Raw genomic sequence first — 7,905 nt, 5'->3', positions numbered from 1 at the left:
CCTCCAGGTTCCTGCCCTGAGTTCCTACCTTGGGCTCCCTGATGAACTGTGACCTGGAAGTTGTAAGCTGAATAAACCCTTTCCTCCCCAAGTTGGTAGTGGTCAGGGTGTTTTGTCACAGCAATGAAGAAATAAACTAAGACAGTGCATTTCACTTTCTATTCTCTGTTTTTCTCATCAGAATAATGAAGAAAACAATAGAACCTACCTCATATCATTTTTTAAAATGTACTTATCCAATAAATACTCAGTTCATGATGCCTGGGTACCAAGCACCAGGGCACTGTCCTTGTTACTGGATGTACTGAAGAAAGCCAAACTGACACTGGTCCTGCTCACAAAGTTCCTAGTCCGGTTGGGGAGATAATAACAAACAAGTAGACAAATAGGTAACTAATTGCTTATATTGGTCAGTATTCTGAAGGAAATAAACAGGATGAAATGATAGAGAATAATGGAAAGAGGGCGGTGAGATCAACTTAGATAAAGGAAGGCTTCTTCAGGGAGATAACATTTAAAATAAGACAAGAAGGATCTGACTGATACCTGGTGATAGGTGTAAGGTACTTAGAACAATGCCTAGCACAAAGTAAAGGTAAAACTGATGTTGAATAAGATTGATAATTGGTAACTTAAACTAGTGACTCCCAGTCAAAAAGATCAGAATCTCTAAGTGGTAAGTAATTATTTCACATTAGAATGCTCTGTAAACTAAAAAATGCAGGTTGGTAAGATGGCTCAGCAGGTAAATGTGCTTACCACCAAGTCCAGATGATCTTAGTTTAATCCCTAAGACTCACATGGTGAAAGGACAGAACAAACTCCCACAAGATGTCCTCTGACTTCCACACAGGTACTGTGATACATGTATGCACACACACATACATACACACACATATATAAATATATAATAATTTTTAATGTTTAAGCAAATCTGTTTTTAAAATGCAGAACTTGGCATGTATCTCAGTAGTAGAGCACTTGCCTAGCATACACAAGGCCCTGGGTTTGAGCCTCAGCACTGTACAAACCTGGTATGGTGGCATAATCGAGGGGATCAAAAGTTCAAAGTCATACTTGGATGTCATAAGTTTGAGACCAGCCTAAGCTACAGGAGGCCCTGTCTTGTTCCTCTGCCTTCCCCCATGTGTATGTATATCTATACAGATATAGATATAGACACAAATTTTCCATTGCCAAAGTCATGATGAGTAAAAATACATATTCTCAGTGCTAGGGATAAACTTACTATGTTGGATTTACTTACTATGTTGCAAGACCCTGGTTTGATCTCCAACACCACACACACACACACACACACACACACACACACACACACACACAAAAAAAAAAAGAAGAAAATAAAGAAAATAACAAAAAACCCTCTCTTTTAAAAATATATCCACTATAAAGTATAATGAGACACTGTTAAGTTATAAAAATGTGAATTATAGTGATAGGCATGCTTGTTTTGTCTGGTTAAAAAAGACAAATATGTGCTGGAGAGCTAGCTCAGTGGTTGAGAGGACTGACTGTTCTTTCAGAAGACCTGGGTTCAAATCCCAGCACCCACATGGCAGCTAACAACTGTCCAAAACTCCAGTTCCAGGGAATTCGATGGCCTCTTCTGTCCTCTGCAGGCATTGCATGGCATGGGTGCATTTACATGCATGCAGGCTATACATGCATACACATAAAATAAAAATAATAAATAAAATATTTTTAAAAGACAAATATATAAATGTTTATAGTTCACAAGTTGCCTCTGAATAAACACAGTAAAAATTGAGATAAGAGTTGGTCTAGGGAAGAGCAGTATGAACTGAAAAATGTATTTCCAGAATACTTTCCTAATATTCAGTTTTGTACCTTGTAAATTTTGTATTAAGGTTTTGTGGGGGGGGGTTGTTGTTGGGGGGGTGCTATTGTTGAAATTTTATCAGCTATTTTCTGTCAAAGGCTCCTGAAAGTAGAACTTTATTATATGAGATTCTTCGAAAAAATTTGCCTTTAAATAAGATCTTCTGGGCTAGGGATGTAGATCAATTGATAGAATGCTTATTTAGCCCTGGGTTCAACCCTCAATATCACATAACACTGGGTATGATGGTGCGTGCCTGTAATCCCAGCTCTCTAGAGACACAGGCAGGAAGATTAGAAGTTCAAGGTCATCCTTGGCTATATACTGAGTTGAAGGCAAGCCTAGGATACATGAAACTCTGTCAGAGAGACAGAGACAGAGACAGAGAGAGACAGAGAGGAGAGAGAGAGAGAGAGAGAGAGAGAGAGAGAGAGAGAGAGAGAACCTAATAGGCTACCGAAGTCCTGCAGCCACAGAAGATACAAACTTAACAAACTTTGGCAGGGGTGACTAAAGGGAAGAAAGGCATTTGTCCAGCTTTCCTCAGGGTGTGGGGTGTAGGGGGATAAGACTTGCAGAATTAGTGTAATTAGATAAAACTGACATCTAATGTAGAAGATCAGGGTATGTGGTATCTCAAGACAGCTCATTTCCACACAAGCCTTTTCCTGGAATTCAAAGTGAAATTATACCTGATATTCTGAACCTCCCAACTCTATCATAATTCAATAACTGATTATTAAAATAATGGTTCCCACTTATTAATAGTGTTTTTGTGTCAAGAGCTTCATGGCTATTATTTCCATGCCTCAATAATTTTTCCTTTTACAAAATGAAAGCTCTATAGAGATTTAGCTTGGCCAAGCGACAGGCGGAGTTGAGACTCTAATTCAGGACTCTCCATTGCCAAGCATTGGCTTCATGCACACTGCTATCCATCTCCCTGGGTGAGAGGCGTTCTCATAGCCTTTCATTCACTGTCATTGCAGAGACTCTAATTTCTCCAAATGACTTCCAAAAACATTATACTATTTGAAATTCCTAACACTGGTGAGCAAGTAGTGTAAGCATCATTTTACAGAAAGATGGGGGAAATGGAGACACTATGAAAATGTAAGTGATTTTCTTTGCCAAAATTCACCACAAACTCAAGCTCACACCTTTTCCTAATGTATTATGTTTGCAGTGTGTGTGTGTATGTATGTGTGTGTGTGTGTGTGTGTGTGTGTGTGTGTGTGTGTGTGTGTAAGTCAGAGGACAGCTTGCAGGAGTTCATTCTCTCCTTCTATTATTTGGGTCCTGAGGCTCTAACTTGGGTCATAAAGCTTGGTAAACAAGCACCTTTACCCGGTGAGCTATCTCATCAGCCCAAGCTAATGCTTTTGAACAGAACCACACAGAGACATGGTAGCTCACCATAAGGTTGTGGGAGAGAAAAAAAAAAAAAACAACCTTGTTCGTGGTAGCAGTGGGCTGTGTCACTATATAATAATCACTAAGAACAAAAACAGAGGTAGACAGCATGGTACAGACATTCTGAATTCAAGATAGAACACCCACATGAAAAGCTTGGCTGCTTCTCTCAGATCCCTCCCACACAAGATGGGCTCTTTCCAGCTTTGACCAGTCCAACAGGCAGAAAGGACCACTGATCCAGGTTCCATGACTTATTGCAGCCAGGAGAACTGACTAGGCAGGGAGACATATGTGACCTGCATCTGGTCACTGAGCCACAAATCAAGCAAACCCTTTGCAGGACAGTCTCAGTTTCTAAATAAAGACATTTTATAAACTTTTTTTTTCTCTTTTTGAGATCTGTTTTCTAAATTTGGCATCCAGAGTCACTTTCAGGTTCTGTGTGGTTCATTTCTTTTCCTCCAAGGATTTCAAACAAGGGACTAAGTAGAAAACAGATACTGAGCATCAGAATTTTAGCAGTGGGCAGAACTTCAGCACCAACACAGTCCTTTTACAGGGGCAGACATGGAGACTGGAAATTTGCGCTTGGGCTCAAGGTCACATAACCAATTACTGTCAAGAATAGTCCTAAAATTCTTACTTCTTGCCCAGCACTCTTCTGTCTGCTTTTCAAAATCCTAACTTCATGTGAGCTTGGGTAAGTCACTTTGCATGTCTAAGCTTTAGTTGGGGTGATCATATGTCTACTTCTTAGGATTTGGTGAATGAGCATTGAGAGCATTTGTGTAGAATATCTCATACAAAGGCTGGGGCTGTAGCTCAATGAAAGAACACTTGCCTCATATGCATGATGCCCTAGGTTCAAGCCATACTGCCAGAATGCTTCATACAGTACTTAGCACAGTCACTGGCTAAGTGTGAGGAGAGTGGTCAAACAATCTCCCTCTGAGTTCCAGCTCTGCCATTTGCTTCTCTTCTCTCTCATGCTGTCCTCAACTGCAAAACTGGTAAAATGGAAATAGATCTTGCCTTGTTCAATTTGCTATGGATCTTAAATAATAATATATGTCATCCACTTAACACTCAGCACGTAACCATTTCTCTTATTTTAAATAGTTACACAACCCCAAATTCAGCAGTTTTTAAGCCACTCATTTTCATGTTTTGGGCATATGCTAAAATTCTTAAGACTAGAGCCTGATATTCTACTTTATTTTTAAAAATCTCATCATTAATAATCTAATTTCCAATCAAGAGAGGCCATGACTCAGTAATTTATAGTGTCGGGCTGTGTTCTGAGCCCAAGGGCTCCTTTTCTCCAACCTGCTGACAAGGGCAGCAGTCCTTCTGTCTGACCAGCTCCGTCTGGGATAATAATATTTATTTCTTTGTACAGTGCTTTGAGCTCTTTGGATGAAAAGTGCTATGTGAGCACAAATTATTATCACTTTTCCAGATACCACTTTTAGATTAGAATCCAGAGTTCCCTAACATAGACTATAGCAGAAGTGTACTGGGACGCAGATGTATCTGCTTTGTGTTATTGCAGTTGGATAATGCCTTCATGCATGACCCCTTCTTTAGGTTTTTTTTAATATTGATATGTTGTAATATATTTAGTTTGGATTAGGGGTGAAAGTGCAATGGCTCAAGGTGAATGTTTTTGCTGTTTAACTTTCTTTTTAAATATTTTTAAAATATTTTATTTATTATTTTTATTTTATGTGTATTCACGTGTTGCCTGCATATAGGTAAGTGCACCCGTGTTGTGCAATGCCCATGGAGGTCAGGAGAGGCTGTCGGATCCCCTGGGACTGGAGTTATGGACAGTTGTTAGCTGCCATGTGGGTGCTGGGATTCAAACCCAGGTCTTCTGCAAGAACAACCAGTGTTCTTAACCACTGAGCCATCTCTCCAGCCCCTTGCTGTTTAACTTTAAATGATTTATACACATGTATGCTCAAAAGTACACACACACACACACACACGCACGCACACACACCGTTTTTCTGATTTGTATATTTGGATTCTTCTGAGGTCAACAGGAATTCTGAGATTGACCTAACTCTGGAAGCATGAAGCAGAGCAAAGAGAAATTATTTTCTTAGTCCCAAACCCTCAGGCTAATGCACCTTGAGTGCCGAATTCCCACTTCTACACCGTCATTTTCAGCTGGTGTGGTTTGGTTCCCAGACACTTCCTGTACTATCAGAGTTTTAATTTTGACTATCAGATCAGTAATTTTACGATCTTACCTTTCCTGTTTTTTTTAACTAATGAATTTGTTTATTGAAAATCTAAGTATTTATTGAAAATCAACTATACATAGCAGTGGCCTGGGTGATAAAGAAATAAAAATCACGGTTTCTACTAATGCTAAAGTCTAGGCAAAATTACTTAGGTGAGTTATTGTCTGTGGAAGCAGTACCTACCCTAAATTTCTCTCAACACACACACGCACGTACACACGCACACACACACACACGCACATGCACACGCACACACACGCACACACCACACACACACACACCACACACACACGCGCCTTCCTCCTTTGATGCCATCCCCCTCCTGTGCCTCTTAGACGCTCTTGTTCTACTGTTCTCCAAGTCTAAAGCAGAAACATTACACCTCAGTATTCGCTGATAGGACAAAATAATAGTAAACTATTATTATACCTATTATGGCCTAATGCACAACTCCTTAAGTCAGGCCTAAGTTTCTATAGCATCCTTTGTTATATATTCCAAATTTATATATTCATTCCAAAATGGCTTTTTATTCATTATTTATTTTTAAAATTCCATTTAGGAAGCTGAGGATAGAGTTCAGTGGGAGAATATTTACTAGAATGTTCAAGGATCTGAGTTTGATCCCCCAGAACCACTAAATGCATAAATTTATTAATATTTATTTTGGAACTTATTACTAAAATATGCTTCCTGCTACTCTGGATGAAGCTTTATTCCAGATGCTGAGAGTGCAACAGCAAACAAAATATATTAAGACCTTTTCTCTTGAAGAGTTTTTATTCTTAATGGAGATAGACACTAAAAAAGGAATAAACAACATTTGAGAGAGAGAGGGGAGAGAGAGGAGAGAGGAGCTAGGGAGGGAGGGAGGGAGGGAGGGAGAGAGAGAGAGAGAGAGAGAGAGAGAGAGAGTGTTGAAAATTGCTTGCATAAGCCCTACTACTTGTGCGGATGATCTCTTTAAGGAGACAATGGTTGAGCCAAGATCTAAGAAGCGGAGAGGATTCCCCCATATGTGATTCTGGAAGCAGAGTATCTGAGGCAGAGGGAGGAATACACAAGAAAAGCCTGCAGCAGTAAATCTGACACGATTGAAGTGTGGAAGGAAAGTCAGTGAGGTTCATTTATAACAAAGGGGAGACATGCGATGAGGTTCGGGGGAAAGTATTGATCAGACTCCTGCTCTGCCTTGCAAGCTATGGCAGGTTTGGTTTTATTCTATTTATTCTGGATGATCAGGGGGCTGAATTCCATTCAAGTCGTAAGAGAGCCTGATGATGGTCTCCAATACATGTAACACAGTCCAGTGTTGTCACACTCAAGAGTCTTTCTTTACCCATGTTGTAAATGAAGTAATGAAATCTCACAATCCGATCTGTGAGACAACCTAACTAAGAACACTTGATCTATTTAATATTACAAATAAATCTGGAAATTTCGGCCTCTTCCGATGTCTTTAAAACATCTGAGATTGCTAGAGGAATGGGTTCCTAAGCAGAAAATGGTATTCTACTAAAACAGCTTATTGGAAAATGAGTTACTGGAACTACTTACAAAAAATGGGAGCAAAATTAGGGGAAATAAGAAATATGTAGAGGCCTGGGGATTACATTCCCTGAACATGCAGGGGCAAGCTGAAGAAAGTATCCTCTAATTCCAGTGAGTGCTCAAGTCATGGAGGCCAGATGGTGTGCAGCTACTGTGAGAATGTGGCACCAAAACAGGAAGAAAGTGGGGGATGAAATAGCTCCAATCTCCCTTTCTTCCTTCTCCCATGCTAAGCATCTGCTGAGTCCATCAGAAGCCAAGAGATGAGGGAATTGCTGATGTTGCCCAATGAGGTCAGTTCTCCTGGGCTGAGAGCACGAGTCACTCTCTAGTGAATCCATGGAGATGGGGGAGGTAAAGATAGCATATAACCAGAAAAGGATGATAAGATAGCCAGACATGAAACAATTCAAGAAGAAAGTAAAGACAAATGTTAACTGGGGCCTATCTATGGAGCACTGAATGCTTGACAGAGAGGAGAGGAAAGGAGGAGAGGAGGGGAAGAGAGGGGAGGGGAGGGGAGGGAAGGGAACAGAAAAGAAGTGAAGAACGAGAAGAGGAGAGGAGAGGAGAGAAGAGGAGAGGAGAGACCTAATTCACAGTAAGACTACAGAAACTCAGCTCCCATTCATGTGTCTTGCTAGGTAGATAAGAGATTTGAAGAAGGATGTTGATGGTTTGGGGCTTTGATTTATTAAAGAAAAGCTTTAAACTGGGCATGGTGGCACATGCCTGTGAAAGAAAGAAAGAAAGAAAGAAAGAAAGAAAGAAAGAAAGAAAGAAAGAAAGAAAGAAAGAAAGAAAGAAAGAAAGAAAGAAAAGAAA

The sequence above is a fragment of the Nannospalax galili genome, unplaced genomic scaffold (genome assembly GCF_000622305.1).
Source record: "Nannospalax galili isolate Female #2095 unplaced genomic scaffold, S.galili_v1.0 scaffold760, whole genome shotgun sequence".
Taxonomy (NCBI): Eukaryota; Metazoa; Chordata; class Mammalia; order Rodentia; family Spalacidae; genus Nannospalax; species Nannospalax galili.
Note: the sequence above shows the minus strand (reverse complement) of the source record.